General features: G+C 40.7%; 1 long non-coding RNA gene across 1 annotated transcript in view; it reads right to left on the minus strand.

Annotated features, from left to right (window-relative positions):
* The window catches only part of LOC141583572 (uncharacterized), a 364,246-nt gene that overhangs the window by 9,170 nt on the left and 331,044 nt on the right, over positions 1-24,032 (minus strand). The window contains exon 3 of the long non-coding RNA XR_012516224.1: positions 2,322-2,476. This is a non-coding gene — a long non-coding RNA (uncharacterized LOC141583572). The remainder of the gene's footprint in view (positions 1-2,321; positions 2,477-24,032) is intronic.

Here is a 24,032-nt window from a genome sequence, read left to right on the forward strand (position 1 = left end):
GGGAAGGGGAGTGGACAAAAGATGCAGAAAATCTCCTGGAAGAAACAGGAAGCAAACTTGATAAATTCCAGAGATGAAAAGCAAATGGCTTTGGCAATTCTTCACACACTTTTGGAATTCTCTTGACTAACAAGTCTGGTTCATTTTGGAATAAATGGTTCCTCCACCTTTGCTCCATCTTTATATTGTATTCTTTAGGATTCTGTTCATGTCCTTCCCTCCTACTTGGCACAATTGAAAATTAACTACATGTAACTTCAGTTAGAGACTTAAGCAATTGACTACATGATCTCATCTACTTCCACATTAATAATCAACCCCTATAATCTAATGACAAGATATACATGCTATGTAAGTAACACTATTTACTGCAGTGTTACCTAAAAAGTAGAAACAATGTAAATGTCCAAGCATAGAATAATTTTAAGTAACTTACAAGATTCTATGAAGCTTATATTAAAAATGATGATGTATGTTCTCACCTATAAGTGGGAGATAATCTTTGGTACACACAGACATAAAAATGGGAACAACGGCCGGGAGCAGTGGCTCACTCCTGTAATCCCAGCACTTTGGGAGGCCGAGGTAGGTGGATCACGAGGTCAAGAGATCGAAACCATCCTGGTCAACGTGGTGAAGCCCCGTCTCTACTAAAAATACAAAAAATTAGCTGGGCATGGTGGCACATGCCTGTAATCCCAGCTACTCAGGAGGCTGAGGCAGGAGAATTGCCCGAACCTAGGAGGCGGAGGTTGCAGAGGTCTCGGCTCACTGCAACTGCTGCTTCCTGGGTTCAAGCAATTCTCCTGCCTCAGCCTCCCAAGTAGCTAGGATTACAGGCATGCACCACCACGGCTGGCTAATTTTGTATTTTTAGTAGAGACAGCTTTCTCCATGTTGGTCAGGCTAGTCTCGAACTCCTGACCTCAGGTGCTCCACCCGTCTCAGCCTCCCAAAATGCTGGAATTACAGGCACAAGCCACCGTGCCCAGGTATAGAAGCTATTTTTACTTTTGGATACTTTTATTACCTGATTTTAAAATAATGCACACATACTACTTTGCTAGTTAGAACCAATAGCAGTAGTATTTTCATTTTGAAAAATCTTTACGTATAAAGGGTAGAGTCAAAGAGTTTTGAAGTAGAAGGAAAAGTAGAAGATTCCCTAATCCAGGTCCCCCACCCCTCCAATCCCCCACTACAGTCAGTGCTAGAATCCCTTCTGAGGGTTTTTTGCAGACTTATTTACTAGGGAACACACAGACTTAATTAATAGGAAACATACAGCTTTTCAAGTGTAACAGTATAATTCTGATGGCAGCAGAATTGCATTTAGGAAAAGAATACGGTGTACTTTGCAGCACTCTCAGTATGGTAAGACCCTAAGAGCATGGGTGTAAACCCATGCTAAAGTGCTATGTATGGGACCAGGAGAATAATATGTGTTCTTTTGAAAATATTTTTGCACCAACCACTATTTACGTTGGTGCAAAAGCAATTGTGTTTTTTGCCATTCAAAGTGATGACAAAAACTGCAATTACTTTTGTACCAGCCTAAAGTGGGAACAAGGTTTGTAGAGGAAGATGGGTGAAGTGTGCATTTAGCAAGATGGAGTGAGGCAGGTTCCACTGCCACCATCTCTGAGTGAGGCTGGCTGGAAGTCCTTCCACCTAGTGCTCCCCAAGAGTCTGCTTCATTTTGTTTTGTTTTGTTTTTCCATCAGTGTTAACAGCTCTTTGCCTCCTTTGTTCTGTCCCACTCTAATGCTTTTTGTGAAAATCAGAATTGAAAATAAGTTTTACGTCTGGATTGACGTGCTGCAAAATGGACATGGCACAGTTGAAATCAGGTACCTCAAATCAGCATTAAACACAAGAAAATAACTTGTCAAACTCTTGGGGACAGCTCTGGACTTTTACTTTGTGAAAACTGAGGGGTAGGCCAGGTGCAGAGGTTCACACCTGTAATCCCAACACTTTGGGAGGCCGGGGGAGGGGGAGTGGATCCTTGAAGTCAGGAGTTCAAGACCATCCTGACCAACATGGTAAAATCCCATCTCCACCAAAAATACAAAAATTAGCTGGGCTCGGTAGCACGCACTTGTAATCCCAGCTACACGGGAGGCTGAGGCAGGAGAATCGCTTCAACTGGGGAGCTGGGGGTTGCAGTGAGCCGAGATCATGCCACTGCACTCTAGCCTGGGCCACAGAGCAAGATTCCACAGGAGAGGAGAGGGGAACGGAGGGGAGAAGAGGAGAGCGGAGAGGAAAAGAGGGGAGGGGAGGGGGGAAACTGAGAGATAAGGGTGAGTCAAACTTACTCGGGTGTCAGCGGGCAGAGGCCCCGGGTGACATGTGGGTCACAGAAGGCAGATCCCCTCATTGTTTCACAGTTCTGCTTCTTCCTCCCATCAACTCAAAATCGGCTTCTGTACATCTCCATTTTTTTGATCCTACAGCACAGTCAGTTTAATCCCTGTTCCAAATGAAAGATAAAAGAAGGATGAGACTCTTGAAATATTAAACCAAAATAATTTTTATTCCCCTTAAGTGGTGGTGTCCTATGACCCCTCACTCGTTGAATCAATGGGTTTCACTACTTCAGGGGAAGGCTGAATACCTAACTAGAACAAAGTCATTACTCAGCTTACGGTGTCAAACTAAATTTCTTAAGTTCACAGCAAGATCATTCCAAGCTTTTTTCAGAGAAAAAAGGGTTTTGCTAAAATTCAAAAAATTTTCTTTTGCAATGTTTTAAGAGCAAAGCTCCAGGATCTGAGCACAGAGCTTCACTAGAAGGCTGTGGTATTCCTGTGGGGTGTGTGTATCCCTGGAAGTACACAAAGACTTCCTCAGGACTCCTTGGGCACTGATCTTTTTTTTTTAAAAAAAATTTGACATTTTGACATTGTCAATTTCCACGTGTATTCTTTCCTAAAATTAATTTGCCTTTAGAATTGGCTGTGATCGGCTGGTCCTCCTTACCCAACTGGTCTTTTCAAATTATTCACTCTTCTAGTTTACAAAAGAAAAACATGCCTCTCACCATCCAGCATCCGAAAATAGTGCATGTTCCCAGGGTACAAAACCTCCAGCACACCAAATGACAGGACAGTTGGAGAATGCGCGCCCCTGAGGGAGGCTGTTTTTGAACAGGGCCAGGTGACCTCACAGGAAAATCCTGAGGGCTGAGGGGCCTCACTTCATCCCGGCTGCAGAGCCATATGCAGCCCTATGCCTCATCTGCTTATCTTTGGTTCTATGTACTAGAATTCAGAAGTGATATGGTTGCCATGAGGACGCATATGGAAACATTAGCTTAAATTGAAAAATTAAATCAAGACTTGTCCAGACAGAAAGTACAGCTGATTTGGCTAGACAACAAAAACTGACTTTGCCAGTTAGATTCTGTGCAGACATTTTCCATATATTGAAAGAGCAAAATCTAGTGTTCTAACAAAAAATATATTTATGTAACAGTGAAACAGCAAAAGAACTAACATAACTAACTCCATTTTTGTTTAAAGGGACTTTACCCATGCATGCACATAGGCTAGGATAATTTTATTTTATTTATTCATTTAGTTTTGTTTTGTTTGGCTTTGTTTTGAGACAGGGTCTCACTCTGTCACCCAAGTTGGAGTGTAGTGGTGCAATCACAGCGCACTGCAGCCTTGACTTCCTAGGCAGGAGGCTGAGGCACGAGAATTGCTTGAAACTGGGAGGCAGAGGTTGCAATGAACTGAGGTGGTGCCACTGAACTCCAGCCTGGGCAACAGAGCGAGGCTCTGTCTTAAAAGAATAAAAACAAAAAGAAGTCCGGGTGCAGTGGCTCACACCTGTAATCCAGTACTTTGGGAGGCCAAGGCAGGAGGATCATGAGGTCAGGAGTTCAAGACCAGCCTGACCAAGATGGTGAAACCCTGTCTCTACTAAAAATACAAAAAAAATTAGTCAGGTGTGATTGAGGAACTGAATTTTAAATTTTGTTTAATTTCCATTAATTTTACTTTAAATTTAAATCACCACGTGGCTAATAGCTACTGCACTGAATAGTGCAGCAGTATAATATTCACAAAAATGAAGTTTCTCTTCTTTTTCATCACAATTGTTAGGAAATTGGTTCAAACTCATAATTTTCTGGCTACAAACCAATGTTTTCTTCAGATCTTTTACCTGCCAATTCCTGAGGAGACAGGCTTTTATACTGTGCCAATACAATCATTCTCTGGAAAACCAAATGTGTTCCTTTGCAGACGGAAGTTTGAGAATCAATCTTAAGTCTTTTGGGCATTTGTTTTTTCTTCAACTTTTAAGTTCTAGCGTACATGTGCAGGATGTGAAGATCTGTTACATAGGGAAATATGTGTCTTGGTGGTTTGCTGCACAGATCAACCCATCACCTAGGGATTAAGCTAATAATGATTAGCTATTAATAGTGAATTAATGCATTAGCTATTCTTCCTGATGCTCTCCCTCCCCCTGCACCCCTGACAGGTCCCAGTGAGTGTTGTGCCCCAGATTGTGTCCATGTGTTCTCATCTTTCAGCTCCCACTTACAAGTGAGAACATGTAGCATTTGGTTTTCTGGTCCTGTGTTAGTTTGCTGAGGATAATGGCTTCCAGCTCCATCCATGTCCCTGCAAAGGACATAATCTCATTTGTCTTTATGGCTGCGCACTATTTCCTGGTGTATATGTGCCACATTTTCTCTATCTGGTCTATCATTGATGGGCATTTGGGTTGATTCCATGTCTGGGTATTATTTATTTATTTAAACTTTAAATTTTCTTTTATTGTGCATGTGATTTTCAAAATTAAATTCAGCTCAGAAGTCACCTTCTCAGCTTTAATAGCTTTAACTTCTAAGTAATATTTTCCTTAAGGTCCCTCCTTTTTCAGATGATGTTTGATCTTTAGCACTTCTGTACTAGTTACCTATTGTTGTGTAACAAATTATCCTCAAATGTAGTGGCTTAAAACACTAACATTTATTGTCTCAGTTTATGCGAGTCAGGAAGCTGGGCAGCTTAGCTGGGACCCCCACCTCAGGGTCTCCCAGAAGGCTACAGTCAAAGTGTCAGCCAGGCTGCAGTCATCTCAAGGCTCCACTGGGGGAGGATATGCTTCCAAGCTCCCTCCTGTGGCTGTTGGCGGCCTTAGGTCCTCAGAGACTGTTGACCAGAGATGTTAGTTCCTTGTCGTGTGGGCCCCTCCATAGGGCTACTCTCAACATGGCAGCTGGCTATTGCCTGCTGGCTGCCCTCACTTCCTTGCCACTGGTGCCTCTCCACGGAGCAGCTCACAACATGGCATCTCTCCTCATCAGAGAGAAAGCAAGAAGGGCCAGAAAGAAAGAATGTAAGCAAAAAGCCCAGTCTTTTGTAACCTATCTCACAGGTGACATCCCATCACTTTTGCGACATTTTATTTGTTAGGAGCCAGTCACTATGTGCAGCTCATACTCAAAGCGAGGGGATTACACAAGACCAGAGGGTGAACACCAGGAGACAGGGGCCATCGACAGTCATTGGAGAAGCTGCTTTCCACAGCTACGCTAAGGAGCCCTCCTTAAGCTCCCTCCCTAGCTCATCTATTTGGAACCTTAGCTTCAGGGCCAGATCTACCCAAAGTCAGAGTGTCGGGGAGTCCAATGTCCTCCAACCAGACAGTGGCAGAATGAGAACTAGAATCCAAGTCTCCTGGGTTCCTGGTCAGCCCTGTTTTCTGCTGCATGTGATGCTTAGTTCAACCTCCAGCCGAGGCACAAGGAGCCCCACAATGCCAAGCAAAAGCATTTTAACTTCAAATAACAGGTGTGAAAGTTTTTCAGGAGGATAATGCTATGACAACAGTGATTTTTAAGAAAGATTAATGTCAGATCCAAGATGGCTGATTAGCATCAGCTCAGGATTGCAGCTCCCAATCCTGAAGGTGCAGGGAGTGAGTGGACACCAGACTTCCAGAGGAATTTTTGTTGACCACGGACCAGGAGATTCCCAGCGGAGGAGCCCCACGGGTCACCAGCGCAACTCTTTTGGTCGGCGCAGCTGTTTTGCTGACATCCCAGCGTGGCAGTTCTCAGTGCAGAGTATGTGGGACTGGGTGCCCTTTTAGTTGCCCTTTTAGTTTGGAGCTCTGGAAAGGCAGAGTCACCCATTCGCCTGATTGAAAAGGGGACTGAAGCCGGGAGCCAGACCGGGAAATTCCCAGGCAGAAAAGCACCATGAATCTCAGCTCCGCTGTTTCAGCCGGCGCAGTGGCCACACAGGAAATTGCATAGATCCAGCACATTTTCGGTGGATGACTGGGGCATCTGGGAGAGAGAATCGACCGCTCAATTAGGAAAAGAAAAAAAGGGGGCTCTGAGGCAGGGAGCCAGGTGATTGGGCTCAGCTGGTCCCACCCCCACAAAAAAACAGCAATTGGAAATGCTGACGGTTGAGAGTTTCACGGCAAGCACAGCTGAACCCAGGAAGGTCTAGCTCTGTGGGAGAGGTGCGTCCACCAAAGGAAAACAAAGAAACAGAAATAACATCATCACCAACAAGCTGGACATCCACTCAGAGACCCAATCTGAAAGTCAGCAATTACAAAGATGACAGGTGAATAAATCCACAGGTGGATAAATCCACAAAGATAAAAACCAGCACAAAAAGGCTGAAAACATCCGAAATCAGAATGCCTCTCCTCCTTCAGGGGATCGCAGCTCCTCATCAGCAAGGCCTGATGGAGTATGAGTGTGATGAATTGTCAGAATCAGGCTTCAGAAGGTGGATAATAAGAAACTTCTATAAGCTAAAAGAATATGTGCTAACCCAATGCAAAGAAACTAAGAACCTTGAAAAAAGGTTTGACGAAATGCTAACGAGAATAGACAATTTAGAGAGGCATGTAAGTGAATTAATGGAGCTGAAAAACACAATATGAGAACTTCCTGAAGTATGCACAAGTTTTAACAGTCGAATTGACCAAGCAGAAGAAAGGATATCAGAAGTCGAAGATCAACTCAATGAAATAAAATGAGAAGACAAGATTAGAGAAAAAAGGATAAAAAGGAACGAGCAAAGTCTCCAAGAAATATGGGACTATGTGAAAAGACCTAATCTACGTTTGATAGGTGTACCTGAATGTGACGAAGAGAATGAATCCAAGCTTGAAAATATTCTTCAGGATATAATTCAGGAAAACTTCCTTAACCTAGCAAGGCAGGACAATATTCAACTCCAGGTAATACAGAGAACACCACAAAGATATTCCTCAAGAAGAGCAACCCCAAGGCACATAATCATCAGATTCACCAGGGTTGAAATGAAGGAGAAAATGCTAAGGGCAGCCAGAGAGAAAGGTCAGGTTACCCACAAAGGGAAGCCTATCAGACTCACAGCAGATATCTCAGCAGAAACCCTACAAGCCAGAAGAGAGTGGGAGCCAATATTCAACATCCTTAAAGAAAAGAACTTTCAACCCAGAATTTCATATCCAGCCAAACTAAGCTTCATAAGTGAAGGAATAAAATCTTTTGGAACAAGCAAGTACTCAGAGATTTCATCACCACCAGGCCTGCTTTACAAGAGCTTCTGAAAGAAGCACTACACATAGAAAGGAACAACCAGTATCAGCCATTCCAAAAATATATCAAAAGGTAAACAGTATCAACATAATGAAGAATCTACATCAACTAATGGGCAAAACAGCCAGCTAACATTAAATGGCAGTATTAAACTCACATATATTAATATTAATCCTAAATTTAAATCGACTAAATGCCCCAATTAAAAGACAGGCAAATTGGATAAAAAGTCAAAACCCATCGATATGCTGCATCCAGACCCATCTCACATGCAAGGATACACAAAGACTCAAAACAAAGGGATGGATGAAGATTTACCAACCAAATGGAGAGTAAAAAATATAAAATAAAAAGCAGGAGTTGCAATTCTCTCCTCTGGTAAAATAGACTTCAAAGCAACAAAGATCAAAAGAGGCAAAGAAGGACATTACATAATGGCAAAAGGATCAATGCAACAAGAACAGTTAACGATCCTAAATATATACGCACCCAATACAGGAGCACCCAGATACATAAGGCAAGTTCTTAATGACTTACAAAGAGACTTAGACTCCCACACAATAATAGTGGGAGACTTTAACATCACATTGTCAGTATTAGACAGATCAATGAGACAGAAAATTAACAAGGATATCCAGGACTTGAACTCAGATCTGGAACAAGTAAACTTAATAAACATTTACAGAACTCTCCACCCCAAATCCATAAAACATACATTCTTCTCAGTACCACATCACACCTACTCTAAAAGTGACTACATAATTGGAAGTAAGTCACTCCTCAGTAATTGCATAGCATTTCACAGGTTTAAATGAAATATTGGTTGGTTCCTTGTTTGTTAGTTTCCTCCCTTATTCCTTCCTGTCTCCATTGTTAAGCACAATTATTGGCATAAAAGAGGTTTTTAATACTCATTTTTAGACTGCATTCTAGCCTGGGCAATAAAGCAAGACTCCCGTTCTTTCTCCCTCTTGCTCTTCCTCTTTTTCTTTCTTTCTTTCTTTCTTTCTTTCTTTCTTTGTTCTTTCTTTCTTTTTTCCCTTAAAAAAAAAAAAAGACAGAGGCGCTTTGTACCCATCGCAACTTTTGCAAATCAGGTGGCCCAACAGGTCATACCAACTTCATAGATGGCCGTTTTCCCAATGTGTGTCAAGAGCCACCAAAGACCCAAGGGTGGAATGTGGAAAACTTGTAGATGGTCTAGAATACTATTTTCTGCCCCACACCTCCCTGGGAGGCAGTGGAGAGTACAACCATAGTAATACACAAAGAAGATTGTTTATGAGGAGGGGAGCCCATTCCCCAACTCTTGCCTATGTGGCTTCACCCACCACGGAGGGCAGATCCAAATGGATTCTGCTTGTCACATAGGTATGTAATGACAAAGAATGCACATGTTCCTGAGACTGGCTTTTGGGGCATGTTTCTACAGAATAGGCAAAATTAAAACATAGTTCACTAAAAAAAAAAAAAAAGATTAATGTGATGACTGTGTAACATGAATTGGAAAGACTAGAAATTATATTAAGTCCCATTTATTTATAATTAGCATGTATTCATGGCCTAGAGTTTTGTATTCTGTTGTTGTAAAAATATCCAATATGTGGACAGGCATGGTGGCTCACGCCTGTAATCCAAGCACTTTGGAGGCCAAGGCGGGCAGATCACCTGAGGTCGGGAATTCAAGACCAGCCTGACCAACATGGTGAAACCCCATCTTTAAAATACATATATATATTTATTTATTTATATGCACTCACATATATATATCCAATATGTTTTTAAGTCCTAATAAAATAGTCTATGAAAGCATCACTTGGACCAAAGCTATATTAAGTAACATATATTACAAGGTCTGTAACCAAATTCTATGCTATAACACATGATGTTTTCAGGTGTATGTTGAATTAAACTCTTAAAACTGTTTCCAATGAATATATAGGGATTTCCAGAAAAGAATGTTTTTTACTAATGTAGGAAGCTCCTGGAAACTCAGGACCCGCAAACTCTGAGAAACTACTGTAAACTGAAAAATGTTTTAAAGTATCAGCCTGTGAAGCCTTCACGCCTAGCGATATCAACACACAAGCTTGCATTTAAGTAAGATGATGCGGTAGTCTTCTAGTTCCATCAGTACTCACCCTTTCCTTCTCGTTTTCATAATACATTTATTTTCCTTCCTCCCTCCCTCCCTCCCTTCCTTCCACAGAGTTTCTCTCTTGTTGGCCACGGCATGATCACAGCTCACCGCAACCTCTGTCTCCTGGGTTCAAGTGATTCTCCTGCCTCAGCCTCCTGAATTGTTGGCATTACATGCATGCACCACCACAACCAGCTAATTTTGTATTTTTAGTTGAGATGGGGTTTCTCCATATGGGTCAGTCTGGTCTTGAACTCCTGACCTCAGGTGATCCACCTGCCTCGGCCTCCCAAAGTGCTAGGATTACAGGCATGAGCCACCATGCCCGGCCTCATAATACATTTTCTAAAGCTTAGCTGGGTACATCGCCCCATGAAGACTACATTTCCCAGCGTCCTTTACAGTTGGGTCAGCCACAAGACTAAACTCTGGACAATGGGGTATGAATGGAAATGATGTGAGTCACACCTAGTTGTGTCCTTAAAAGGAAAGGTATGTGCTCCCCTTGCTCCTTCTCCTCTTCTCACTGGTTGGTATGCTGATGTGAAGACTGGAGCTGGGAGTAGCAACCTTTAGTCTGAGATGAAGCTCCCATAACAGCCTTGTACCGTTTATCTCTGGAAACTTCCATGACAGTTATAAACTTCTTTATTGCATAAACCACTGAATCTTGGAATCAGTATATTAGAACAGACTCTATAACTTTACTACTCTAATAACATGTCCACCTTTCCTTTTTCTTGGTTCTCTACACCCTCCTCCCCCAAAATAATGGGCAGGTGTCTAGGCAAAGTGACAATTAAGAGGGAAGTATCAGTCCATATTACATTCTTATTGTCTTCTCCTGCTTACCTGTGATGCCAGCAGGATCATAATGTCAGCAGCAAACATCTATTGTTTTTTGTTTTTGTTTTGTTGTTTGCTATTTGGCTTTATTCCCCCTCTTTATTTGCCAATAATTAGAGGAGCAATAGTATCTTGAGTTCAGACTTGCTAATGTGCCAAGAGCGATTCTGTGTTTTCCTCTCTCAGGTTCAACCAGGGTCAGGGTCTAGCGATCCAACCCGTAATGTGCGAATGAATGTTTAACAACTGGCTCTCTAGGGGAAACCCAGCCCTGATTTGTAGTGGTGACCATTTTCTATAGTGTAAATAGTCCTGCCATTGACCAATTTCCAGCTAGCAGTATCATGTCACTGAACATAAAGTTGGAAAGAAATGTACACAATCACCCTTGCAAGCTGGTATTATTTAGCTCCCGAACATCACTGAGATCTAGCCACCTGTCTCAGCCTGGAACTGCTTCTGATTTCTTTTCTCGGTTATACTCCAGAGGAGGATTTTAAATTTCAGTGATGTGCAGCAGGAACAGTGAAGACAATGTTTGGGGTGGCCCTGATGATCTTTAAACTACCCCTGTGACCTTACCGTCATCTGATCTATGATGCTTCTGTAATAACATTTCATCCTTTCGGTTAAAGGCAATGGTTGAAAAATCACCTGCATATTGGAAAAAGCTGTGGAGTTTTGAAAACCAGCAATGCCTGAGTTTCAGCACCAGCAATTCTGACTCCGTTGATCTGGGTTTGAGAATGCTGAAAGCAGATGATTTTAATGTGCAGTCGAGGTGGAGAGCTATTGATTTAAAGTAACACATCTCTTATATATGTGACAGATGGTTGATGTTACTATTTTTGCTTTAAGCATAAGGAGAAAAAAATCTACATGGCCTGGTGAAAGGGGAAGAAATAAAATGAATGGCAAGGCTAGGATAATTCCTTTAGGGAAAGGTAAGGCTGCAAAGAAGAAGTCTGAACTCTGCCCCATCTTTGAGTCCTGAAAAGAACTTTAAATATTATTTTTTTGAGTCCTTAAAAAGCACTGTGATTCTTCCTTTTTAGTTAGGAAGTTTAGTGAGCATAGGAACTGGAAATTTTAGAAAACTGTCATAGACAATTTAATCATCTCTGCTATATTTTGCATCTATATAAACTGGTATTATTCATTGTGAAATCTAGTTCAATTTCTTTCCCTCTCTATTAAACTTGCATTTATTCTTAGAGGCAGATGCTACATTTTACTGTGCTAAAAAATCTCTAGACAACTACATCTTGTATTTTTTGAACATTAAGTTAACCTCTGAGGTTGTGATTTGAATTTTACAGATTGATAAAGGTCCTAGTTTACTAGTGAAACATTTTCATGTAGTAATATTTCATACAGTAAACCATGTCTATATGTAGACATACAGATGATATAATCAAGATGATAAAGATTTGTTAAGCCTAGCATATAATCAGTAGAGCAGAAGAGGGTCCGCATGGATGAGCATCAGAGCAGGAAGAGCAGAAAGCCTAGGTTCTAAGCTTGACAATGTGTAAGTCTGATGTAGTTCCCTCATCTATAAAATGAAGGCATAGAACAAGTGACTTTTGTTCCTTTAACTTTAATATCCTGATAAAGTGTCTCAAGACTGAAACCATTAGTAGTGTCAATGAACCAAATATCTCATGAGTTATTTCCTCTAGTTGTGGCAGACAGTGACAAACTCTGAAGATGAGTGTGTATTTCTAGACTATCTTTTTCTGAGTTTATATTCCTTCTAGATCAGAGGTTGCAAGTAAGTTTCATTTTCAGGTAGTGGCCTCCCAAAGAGAAGCTGAGGTTTCTGAAGCCATGACCAAGCTTGATGGGAGTTAAGAGTGCCATGATTAATACGTGGTGATTGTCTTGGGTCTGGAAAGAGGGAAAAACAGTATGTGTGCCCTGTACCTCATCCCTGTTGCCAACCTTTCCATTTAGATCAATGTTTCCTTTATCTCCTGTTAGGTACTTTGGAACTGAAAGGAATCTGGGGGGTTCTGTATTCTGGCTACTGTACACCAGGAAAATGGAATTCATTGTCAAAGTGGTATTGGATCTGAATGTAGTTCAGCAAAGAAAATTTAGCTTTGCGTCTTTGACAAGCAGCTTCAATTTAGGTTCTAACTTTATAATGTTCAAAACAACCATCAGTGGATTCACTTAAACAACTTAATATATTTAAAGATTTTAAAACCCTGTTATTTAATATTGTTTTGGCTAAAAAAAAAAAGCTTTTTGATTCTTTTGCTTTTAAGCCAGTCCCATTAGACACAGCCTAAAAGATAGAAATCGTGACCTTCCTTTACTTCCACCTCCTTAGGTCTGGATGGCTGCAGTTTTCTCTTTAGGCCACGTGACACCATAGCATGATCTGGAAAGTAATTAACTACTTTAGAAGTTAATCCAGCATATACTTTGAAGCAGAAGCAATTCCATCCCTAATCGTTGCTTGGCAGATTGATTCTTCCTTCTGGCTCTTGAAACTGTATGTAGTAATTGCCCTGGAATTTAAAAATCATCTGGGGAATTCCTTGTTCCACATTTAGGGCACAAACAGCTAATGACTTAGACACGTTGTAGTGTGTGTGTCTGTGTGTGTGTGTGAGTGTGTGTGTGTGTGTGTGTGTGTGTGAGAGAGAGAGAGAGAGAGAGAGAGAGAGAGAGAGAATGTTTCCAGGGGGTGGAAAGGCAATTATTTAAGAATCACTGTGTGGATAGAAAATGTCTCTCTTCTTCTTATTCTAAGATCTGAAAATCTCTTATCTGATCAGATTATAACACTGAGTTGCCAAACTAGCAAATTCACAAAGTGTTGGAATGTGTTTGTAGAGAGGAATTGTTACGGGAAGGGCTTCTTAGTTGTTCTTGCACACAGGAACTCTGGTTGCAGAACTGCCTACTTTCACGTTGGTTCTGGTGATGCTGTTAAATGTTTGCAAAACAGTGCTGTGACTACTATCTTCAGACCAGCAATTAGCCAGCCCGTGAACTAACCATTTCTTTCTTCCTTTTTGTTTTTTGGAGATGGAGTCTTGCTCTGTTACCCAGGCTGGAGTGCAGTGGCGCAATCTCAGCTCACTACAACCTCTGCCTCCCAGGTTCAAGTGATTCTACTGCCTCAGTCTCCTGAGTAGCTGGGACTACAGGCGCACACCACCATGCCCAGCTAATTTTTGCATTTTTAGTCGAGACGGGGTTTCACCATGTTGGCCAGGATGGTCTCGAACTCCTGACCTCGTGATCTGCCCTCCTCGGCCTCCCATAGTGCTGGGATTACAGGTCTGAGCCACCGTGCCCAGCCCTTTTTATTTTGATCAAAATATTTTACTTTCACACTGCCCTCATATGATTTTCCTTTGTGTCTGTTGTTTGGGTTTGATGGTTTGACTCTGTAGGGCACATCACCCTTCCAACACTTACTAAGTTCCCTAACGTTGAGGCTGTGGCTCAGGCCCTCTTCCATCTTCTCCAAGTTGGCAGTCTCATCTAGCACTTGATTCACAAAGAAGTCCTCACTCAATGGTGTGTGAATTGACTAACATAATGGTTGTGTTTTGTTTATATTAGTTATTTACACTGTCTCCCTTCAAAAACTGGGTATGGTTCAACTGGAGTTTTCAGCTACCAGCTATCCATCAATCAATATAAATCCCTGATTTGTCAAGCAGACCTCAATATTTTAGTAGTTAGAAATAATTAAAGGTAATTGAACCAGTAAGTTACTCCCAAGCCAGAGTTCAGTCTCTTTTTTTAAAATGTAAACTTGGCATAATAAGCAACAGTGCAAAGAGAGCATGATGTAGTAACATCTCTGTGTTTGCTTCCAAGGGTGTTTCTCTGTCAAACACATCCATTCACTGAAAGAAAGTAGTTCATCTTTAAGAAAGTACGCTTGCATTTGCCTTATTTATTTATTTAATTTGAGATGGAGTCTCACTCTGTTACATCCTCCACCTCCTGGGTTCAAGCAATCCTCATGCCTCAGCCAACTGAGTAGCTGGGATTACAGGCATGTTTCACCATACCAGATAATATTTGTATTTTTAGTAGAGATGGTGTTTCGCCATGTCGGCCAGGCTTGTCTTGAGCTCCTGACCTCAAGTGATCCACCTGCCTTGGCCTCCCAAGGTGCTGGAATTGTAGGTGTGAACCACTGCACCTGGCTGCATTTGCCTTTTAAATCTGTATATGCAAACTTGCCATAATATATACCAATGCAAAAAAAAAAAAACGTGATTTGGAAATAATTCAAGAAATTGGTCAAGAAGAATTTATTATTTACTTATAGTAAGAAAAAAACAGAAAACTTGGGCTTTGCTCCCAAGTCGGTTGCGGTTTAATTGGAGGAGACAAGACTAAGATGCATGAGACAACACGTACAATGTCAGCATTTTATTACAAGGTCCTAACCGTGCTCTGTAATTTCAGAGAGGAATAGGAACCCTGAGGACTGGTTGAAGGCTTCAGGGATGACAGAACTGAACTAGGTTAAAGGAGAACAAGGTTTGGAAAGGCAGGTGTGAGATGGCAAGCATTCCCAGCAAGGCAGCTACAGGGACGAAGCCCTGGAAGGAATAACCAGAGTGCTGGTCAATGAGGCAGCCAGCCCACCCAGAGCAGGAGACTGGAAAACTGGGAATTAGGTAAACTTCACAGGAAGGGGTCAAATTATGGAGAGCCTTTAAAGCCATAGAGAGGCTCAAGGTTAACGTAATGGAAAACAAGGAGCCACTAAAGGATTTCAACCTAGGGAGTGATGTTACAAAAGTGGTTTTCACACTCTATTTTGGGCAGTGATAGACAGGATGAAGTAACATGCGGGACAAGGCAGCTGAACTGACCTGGCAATGAGATAAAACAGGACATTTTGGCTATGGAGGGGACTGTGGGGATAGCGGCAAGAGCTAGGAGGTCAAAAGAAAATTCAACCAGTCTTGGTGTCTGGTTAGATGTGAGGATAAGGACAGAGTAAATCAATGGTGAATTTGAAGGTGGGTGAAGGGGGTGGGGAGGAGATTGATGACAGGACCAGGGAAGTTGTAGGAAGATCTGTCTCTACGGAATTTGAAAAGACAATGAGCACTGTAGGAGGTAATGCCACAGGAGACCAATTTAAGGAGTAATGACACCTTTTTTCAAAACACGAGTCTGCAGTTCAAGGCTGCAGTGAGCTATGATTACACCATTGCACTCCAGCCTGCAACAGAGTAGACCTGTCTCTAAAAGCAAAACTCTCCTGAGTCTAAGTTGTCTAACCTCACTAAGTAGGATAACAGTACCCAGTTCACATGGCTATGGAGCTGATTAACTATAGTACAAATGTAAAGACGTTTTGTAATACGCTATAGAAATGCAAGCCTTTAGTATTCTACTGTGTGTGTATCTCATCCCCAGTTGCATATGCTACTGAGTAGCTATTAAAAACATAAACCTCCTGATAATAAATTTCACACCAGTATGTTTTGAGCTGTGTCTCTTCTGATAGCAGGTAGACTGGCAGCAGTAAAATAGGTAAGAGAACATGATGAGGGTCTAGCTCAGAGCAGTGACCACATTAAGTAGAGCTAAGTAGACTTATTTGCTTTTAAGGAGGAAAAAAACTACAGACTTTAATAATTCATTGGATGTGGGAAATGCGTAAGGGGGAGGTTCTAGGATGATGTCCAGGCTTCTGGTGTGGGCAACTGGTGGATTGTGGTTTAAATTTTTGAGATAGAAAAGATTGGAGAAAGAGCAACTTTGAACAGGGAGGAATATCATAAATTTAGTTTTGGACATTGTGGTAGGCAGAATAATGACCCCTCCCAAAGTTATTCACATCCTAATTCCCAGAACTTGTAAATACGTTCCTTACAGTAAAAAGGGACTCTGCAGACATAATTACATTAAGAATTTTGAGATGAGGAGATTATTCTGGACTGTCCAGGTGGGCACAATGTAACCACATACATCATAAGTAAAATGGGGAGGCAAGAGAGTAAGATTCAGAGTCATCTGATGTGACAAAGAGGGGCCATTGCTCACTTTGAAGAAGGAAGAAGCCACAAGCCAAGAAGTGCAGGCAGCCCCTACAAGCTGGAAAAGACAAGAAAATGAACTCTACCCTAGAGCTTCCAGAAGGAATGTAGCCCTGTTGATCCCTTGATTTTAGCCCAGTGAAACCTATGTGGAAATCTCAACCTGCAAAACTTTCACAATACATTTGCATTGTTTTAAGCCACTAGGTTGGTGGAAATGTTTCCAACAGCAACAGGAAGCTGTTTGAGGTATGTGGGCATTGCCCAGAGAGAGATCTGGAGGACAGTTTACATAGCAGCCTGGGATAGAATTATGAATTTTAGAGTTATTGGAACATGCTATATATATATGTGTATGTTCTGATTTCAGAGACATTAACATGCTAGAGAGAGAGAGAAAAAAAAGAGAGAGAGAGAGAGAAGTCAGGATGCTCTGTATACCCTTTTGGAGATAGAAAAGGATGACCAAAGGACACCAAAGCTGTTGGCTTGCCAGAGCTGCTACTACATTCTGAATAATGATGGACTATGTCTCTAGATGAGCACAAGGATGATGTCCTTGCCAGTGGTAGAGGGCTGGGAATGTATCTTGCAACTGACAAGGATTATAATCATTGCAGGCTACAAACACACAGCTGTGCTATGTCCAAGTGTCTGGACTGGACAAATGTAACACCCTGAGCATTTCAGTCAACAAAACACTTAAGCACTATTTGAGAAAGAAACATGAGTCCTGGTTATCATCTGAAGACTTCCTATTAGTAAGTTTTAGAAAGATCAAACAAGAGCCAACATCAGAACTTTCAGAGTGGGTGTCAATGACTTGGAAGAAAATCTTGGAGACATTTGTAGAGGTCTTGCTCTGTTGCCCAGCCTAGAGGGCAGTGGCAAGATCATCGCTCACTGTAACCTTGACTCCTGGGCTCAAGGGATCCTCTCACCTCAGCCTCCCAAGGAATTGGGACTACAAGTACACATCACAATGCCTGGCTAATTTTTACTTTTTTGTTTCTTGTAAAAAGAAGGTCTCGCTACGTTGCTCAGGCTGGTATTGAACTCCTGGGCTGAAGCAATCCTCCCACCTCAGCTTCCCAAAGTGTTGGGATTACAGGTGTGAACCCCACACCCAGCCAATAATTTTTTTTTTTTTTAATAGAGATGGGTTTTCACTGTGTTAGCCAGGATGGTCTTGATTTCCTGACCGTGTGATCCACCCATCTCAGCCTCCCAAAGTGCTGAGATTACAGGTGTGAGCCACCTCACCTGGCCAAGAATTCTTTTAAGTAATGCTGATTTATCAATACTTTAGATGGAATAAGACGCAATACTGTGATAAAAACAAAGATAAAGATAACTTGAGTTAAAAGGTAGCTCTGACAAGTTAGATTCTAAAAAATGTCAGATAGAGATATAGTATTTTGCTTATATTTCCTTTTTTATATGCACAAAAGTCTAAAAGAAATTTTTCAATAATTATGAAATAAACATTTTAAGTGATAAGAAAGCATTATATCAGCCTAATTAACAACATATTTTCTTTTGTCATTCATAAAGTAATGGTGCATTTTACAACTGAATGTGTCTCAAACTCGATGGTCTTTGTAGCTGTGGAGATGGGTGAGATGATTGAAAGACAGAACGTAGAACAAGCAGAGCAGAAGCTCCAGAGGAAAATCTTTAGAATAATTACCAAGTAATTTGATAATATATATCTGAAGCATAAAAATATTTATATTCCTTTCTCCTGTTTTGGGTAATTCATTCCAAGGAAGTCATCTAAGAGGAGAAAAGAAAATAAATATATTATGGGGTGGTGGCTTACTCTCATGGGGAAGTGAGATGGGCATGGACAGTGGTCTCAGAAGCTGAACTTTGACCCTGAGTCCCAGCTCTCTACCACTGGCAAGGACATAATGCTTGTGCCAACTAGAGGCATGGTCCATTGCTATTCAGAATGCAACTCTGGTGAGCCAACAGCTTTGGTGTCCTGGTCATTTTTTTCTCTCTCCAAAAGGGTACACAGAGGATCCTGACTTCTCTGTGTATTTCACATTTATTCTCGCTGAGAGAGGAGGAAACTGGATCAGTTTGACACCGTCCAATATGGTACCCTACTATTGACCAGTCTCCTGCAGAGCCTCTGCATGGGCCTTTCTCATAGACATGGCTGCCCTTTAGCCCAGGCACAGATCCCCTGGCTCAGTAGTAGTCACAGGAATGGTGGAGTCACAAGCATGGAGCATAATGAATACGAAGAAAGACTTGTCTTGCCTTCTTTCTTCAAAGGTAGGCAGCTATGGGCATGGCAGGCTCTTAGAATTTAAGAACTACCCAGACTACAGAATTTGGGAAGAGGGAAAAGGGTGTACTTTTTATTGTTAAAAAAAGAAAAAAAAGGAATCTAAATATCTGAAAATAGTAACATGGTTATTCCATTCTTTTAGCACATTCACTCAATAGAATTTTATGCACATTCTAGAGGGGACAATTATGATTAATAAGAATAACAAGTAGCAAAATGGAAAAAGGAGACTATAATATTGAACATGGCTGTGACTGAAATTTCATAAAAATATATATTATATGGAAAATTATAATCATGAAGCAAATGGGATTATGAGTTACTATTTTCTCTATAGTTGGAATTTTGTGCAGCATTATTACATTATTTGATAATCATGATAGAAGCAGAAGAAAATATGATTTAAACAATTGTAGTTTATGAAATAAAGCCATTGATCCACCTTCCCAAAAGATGGACAATCTCAAGTTGCAAATTGCTAAAATGTGAAATAATTAATAGAAACTATAGAAAAGCAACCAATAAAGAGGTCTGACCTAAGTAAGTGGTGATTTTAAACAGACTCAAAAAGACCTAAGACAGAATAATTCATTTCCCCTCATGTTTCTTTCATTAAAAGTAAATTTGTTTCCAGTGCAATGGTTCTTGCAAAAACCAAATAGATTTTAATATCACTACTACTTTAAAACATCTTGACTTCTTCAAAGATTTCAAAGGATTTTCACACATAATGAGCTTTTCTACCCTGACAATTGGGTATAATTATCAGTCCCATTTTACAGAGGAGAAATTGGCAAAGACCTGCCTAACTAAGATCTAGCATTACTGAATAATGATTTTCCAGCTAACTAAAGCTTATGTCCTTGGATATCAAGTATCCCTGTACTTCTACATTTAGCATTACTCTCTTTCATCAATGAATTAACATTTTCTCTGCCTTCTTAAACAGGATATATTGAACATAATTTCACTTTTAAAAGGGAGGGTTCTAGTTATTAAAATAAATAACAATAATTCTATACTAATGTAATTTATGACTTCATAATTTATTTAAATTTCTAATTATTGGTATGGAAAAATGGCCTCAGATATGATTTTTGCCTTTTGCATTGCTGAATCATTATTCCTGAATTTACGTATCAGGGTGTATGTGTGTGGTGTGATGTGTGGGGGTGTGTGTATGAAACTATACACCCACTCCATCCATGTGGTCATAATGGAAAAAGCCATCATTGGGAAATATGGTCTGTTCCCCACATTGGACCATAAATATTTGGTGCAGGAGTGGGCACAAGACTGAAGATGTACACACACAGAAACATACACACACACCACTCATATGCCATCCAGGCTCAGTGAGCCTGCCTTTCTTCCCACTCCTCCTTAATTCTACTTCTGATTCGCTGTGGACATAGAGCCTAATAAGCAAGTTGTGTAAAATAAGAGTTTAAAACTTTTGTGCTAGGTATTTTTCTTTTTCTTTTCTTTCTTTCTTTCTTTTTTTTTTTTTTTTTTTTTTTTTTTTTTTTTTTTTTTTGTCACCCAGGCTGGAGTGCTTGAGTGCAATGGCATGATCTTGGCTCACGGCAACCTCCACCTCCCGGGTTCAAGCTATTCTCCTGTCTCAACCACCCAAATCGCCAAGATTACAGGCAGGCACATGCTGCCATGCCTAGCTAATTTTTTGTATTTTTAGTAGAGACAGGGTTTTACCGTGTTCCCCAGGCTGGTCTCGAACTCCTGAGTTCAGACAATCCACCCGCCTCAGCCTCCCAAAGTGCTGGGATTATAGGCATGAGCCACTGGTCCCGGCCTTGTGCTAGGTACTTTTTCATATGCAAAATTATAAGCTTTGGTATATGGCTATTCAGAGACTCTTTCATGGAGAGTTAAGATGGTTGGATAAAGAAGCTCCAATGAAGAGAAGACTGAGAGACAGCTATGTGCTAGGCAGGGACATAATCATATTTGTGCTCCATTTCATAATTTCCAGAAAATTTCCCTCATTTTATCTTGAATTATTGATCCCTTCTATCCATGTGATTATAATTGGAAAAGCCATGGTTGGGCAATGTGACCCCCTCTTCCCATAGGGCCGTAGAGGTTTGGTACAGGACTGGGCACATGACTGGCCATTCAGTTTTTTTCCTGGATATTTGAAATAGGAAGGGAGGGAGGGAAGAAGAGTGAGAGTTGATTCTCTCTCCAGGTGGCTGGACCTGTCAAATGACAATTCTGCGAGCTATAGGTCATATTTCTGTCATGTGAACTTCAAGTCAGGGAAGACAGTAAGGGAGGATGGAGCAGGTGCAGAGATGAGAAAGGGAGAAGCCTGACAGCCTCGGAGAGTCTGGGTCTAGTCCCTGAGGCTCAGCTAAATCTTTGCCCTTGGAGTCCATGAAATACCCATGCATCTTCAAGGTGATATTCAAAACAGTTAATATGAAACTGGGGGGAAAAAATAAAACAAGACAGTGCCAGACAGACACCTGCGAGATGGTTCTACAAGTCCACTGCCAGTCCACACATTCTCTCTTTTGCTGTGAAGTACAGAGAATCCTGAGAAATCCCCAACCGGCTGAGGTAGAGAGGAGGCATTTGGGGGTGTCAGAGTAACAGGAACAGAGGTATTTTACAACATAAACAACCAGTCTCCCCATGCAAGTGCAACCAGCCGACTATCAGCCCTGTCTGTATTCTTATAAGAAATGTTGCAGGCGGAGCACAGTGGCTCACGCCTGTAATCCCAGCACTTTGGGAGGCCAAGGCGGGTGGATCACAAGGTCAGGAGTTCAAGACCAGCCTGGCCAAGAAGGTGAAACCCTGTCTCTACTAAAAATATAAAAATTAGCCGGGTGTGGTGGCAGTCACCTGTAATCTCAGCTACTTGGGAGGCTGAGGTAGATAATTGCTTGAACCGGGGAGGAGGAGGTTGCAGTGAGCCAAGATCGCACCTCTGCACTCCAGCCTGGGTGACAGAGCAAGACTTCGATCTCAAAAAAAAAAAAAAAAAAAGAAAAGAAAAGAAAAGAAAAAAGAAATGTTGCTAAGCTAGTTTTAGTGGTTTCTGAGACAATTTTAAGAGTCCTAAAGAAAATTATTTATGCTGTGTCATGGTTTGCTACCTATTTTGCTGACCAAATTTAATGGTAACCTCATAAAGCCTTAGGAGCTGGAACAAACCTTGAAATAATTGTCTAGTTTCCCAGCCAAATTTACTCTTCATACTAATAATTTATTGCAAGGTAGGAAAAAACTGTATCTTGTAATTCAACATAGACATCAGAAATACAACCTACGAATTAACTTTTTCTTATTACAATGTAATATATATTCACTGTAGAAAAAAATTAAGTGTAGGTGAAGAAAGCAAAAAATTTGACACTCACTTATTCAAACACCAGTTAAGGAATAAAAGTCACTACTAACTCCTTTGTATATATCCTGATTTCACGTATTTATATATTTTCTAGTTTTTGAATGAATAATTTTATATGGAAACTATATTTTACTTAATGTATTATGATCTTTCTACAAAATCCAGGTTATTAAAACAAATCTCTAGTCCGATATTTCATTTCTGGGGTGCTTAGGCATTAGAGAAAACAAGGAGGACAGAGCCCGAGAGTTATTTGAAGTTCAAGGTTTATGTAGCTCTTTGCTCCTTGCTCACAGTCCAGATCTCATGAGAAAAAGCTGTAAAGGTTGACCTTATTTCCCGGCAGAATTATTCATGTTATCACTTTTTTTTAGGATTCCACTTAGCTAGTTGTGTCTGACTATCTGATCAAGAATGAATTTACACATTCAGCAGCAGATACACTGAAATCAAGAAAGTCCATTATTTAATCTCCTATTAGGTCCTCATTGCAGAATGAGAGGAAGATAATTGAGTTATGGAACTTTCTATATCACATAGCTTCCTTCACTTTTATCCATTGGAGAGTTTTTTTAAATAAGAAAAGCAGTTTGCATTTAATCACCAACACTTATATCTAGAGTACTGTGAAAATGATACAAATTGCTGGTGTTACAGAGGATCTGCCAGATCAAGGGAAGTGGCTGAAAAGAGAAGAAATGGAGATGCATGAGGATTCCAATGGAGAGGTCACAGATGAAGGGTCAGAGTCACAATAACAAATGTTGGTGAAGAAACTGGAACCTTCACACACTGCTGGTGGGAATGTAAAATGGTGCAACCATTTTATTTATAGAAAATACTTTGGCAGGCCGGGCGCGGTGGCTCACACCTATAATCCCAGCACTTTGGGAGGCCAAGGTGGGTGGATCACAAGGTCAAGAGATCCAGACCATCCTGGTCAACATGGTGAAACCCCGTCTCTACTAAAAATACAAAAAATCAGCTGGGCGTGGTGGCACGTGCCTGTAATCCCAGCTACTCAGGAGGCTGAGGCAGGAGAATTGCCTGAACCCAGGAGGCGGAGGTTGTGGTGAGCCGAGATCGCGCCATTGCACTCCAGCCCGGGTAACAAGAGCGAAACTCCGTCTCAAAAAAAAAACAAAAAAAAAAAAAAAAACAAAAAAAAAAAAAAAAAAAAGAAAGAAAGGAAAGGAAAATACTTTGGCAGTTCCTCAAAGTGTTAAACATGGGGTTATCATATGGCCTGCCAATTTCATTCCTAGGTACATACCCCAAAGGATGAAAGTTTACATCAATACAAAAGCATGTACACAAATGTTCATAGTAGCATTATTCATATAGCCAAACAGTAGAAGTAATTCAAATGTTCATCAGCTGATAAAAGGATAAACAAAAATGTAATTCAAACAGAGAAATATTATTAAGCAACAAAAAGGAATGAAGTATTGACACAGGCTGTAATATGGATGAACCTTGAAAACATTATGCTGAGTGAAAAAAGTCATTCACGAAAAACTCATATTGTATGATTTCATTTATATGAAATGCCCAGAATGGTCAAATTTATAGACACAGAAAGTAGATTAATGTGCTGGGAAAGTAGAGGAGAAATGGGATTGACTGCTAGTAGATACAAGATTTCTTTTGGGGATAATGAAATGTTCTAAAATTAATTGTGGTAATAATTACACAACTCTTATCTGTTGTATTGTATATCCTAAATGGGTTAATTTTATGGTATGTAAGTTATATTT

The sequence above is a fragment of the Saimiri boliviensis genome, chromosome 2, assembly GCF_048565385.1.
Source record: "Saimiri boliviensis isolate mSaiBol1 chromosome 2, mSaiBol1.pri, whole genome shotgun sequence".
Classification (NCBI taxonomy): domain Eukaryota; kingdom Metazoa; phylum Chordata; class Mammalia; order Primates; family Cebidae; genus Saimiri; species Saimiri boliviensis.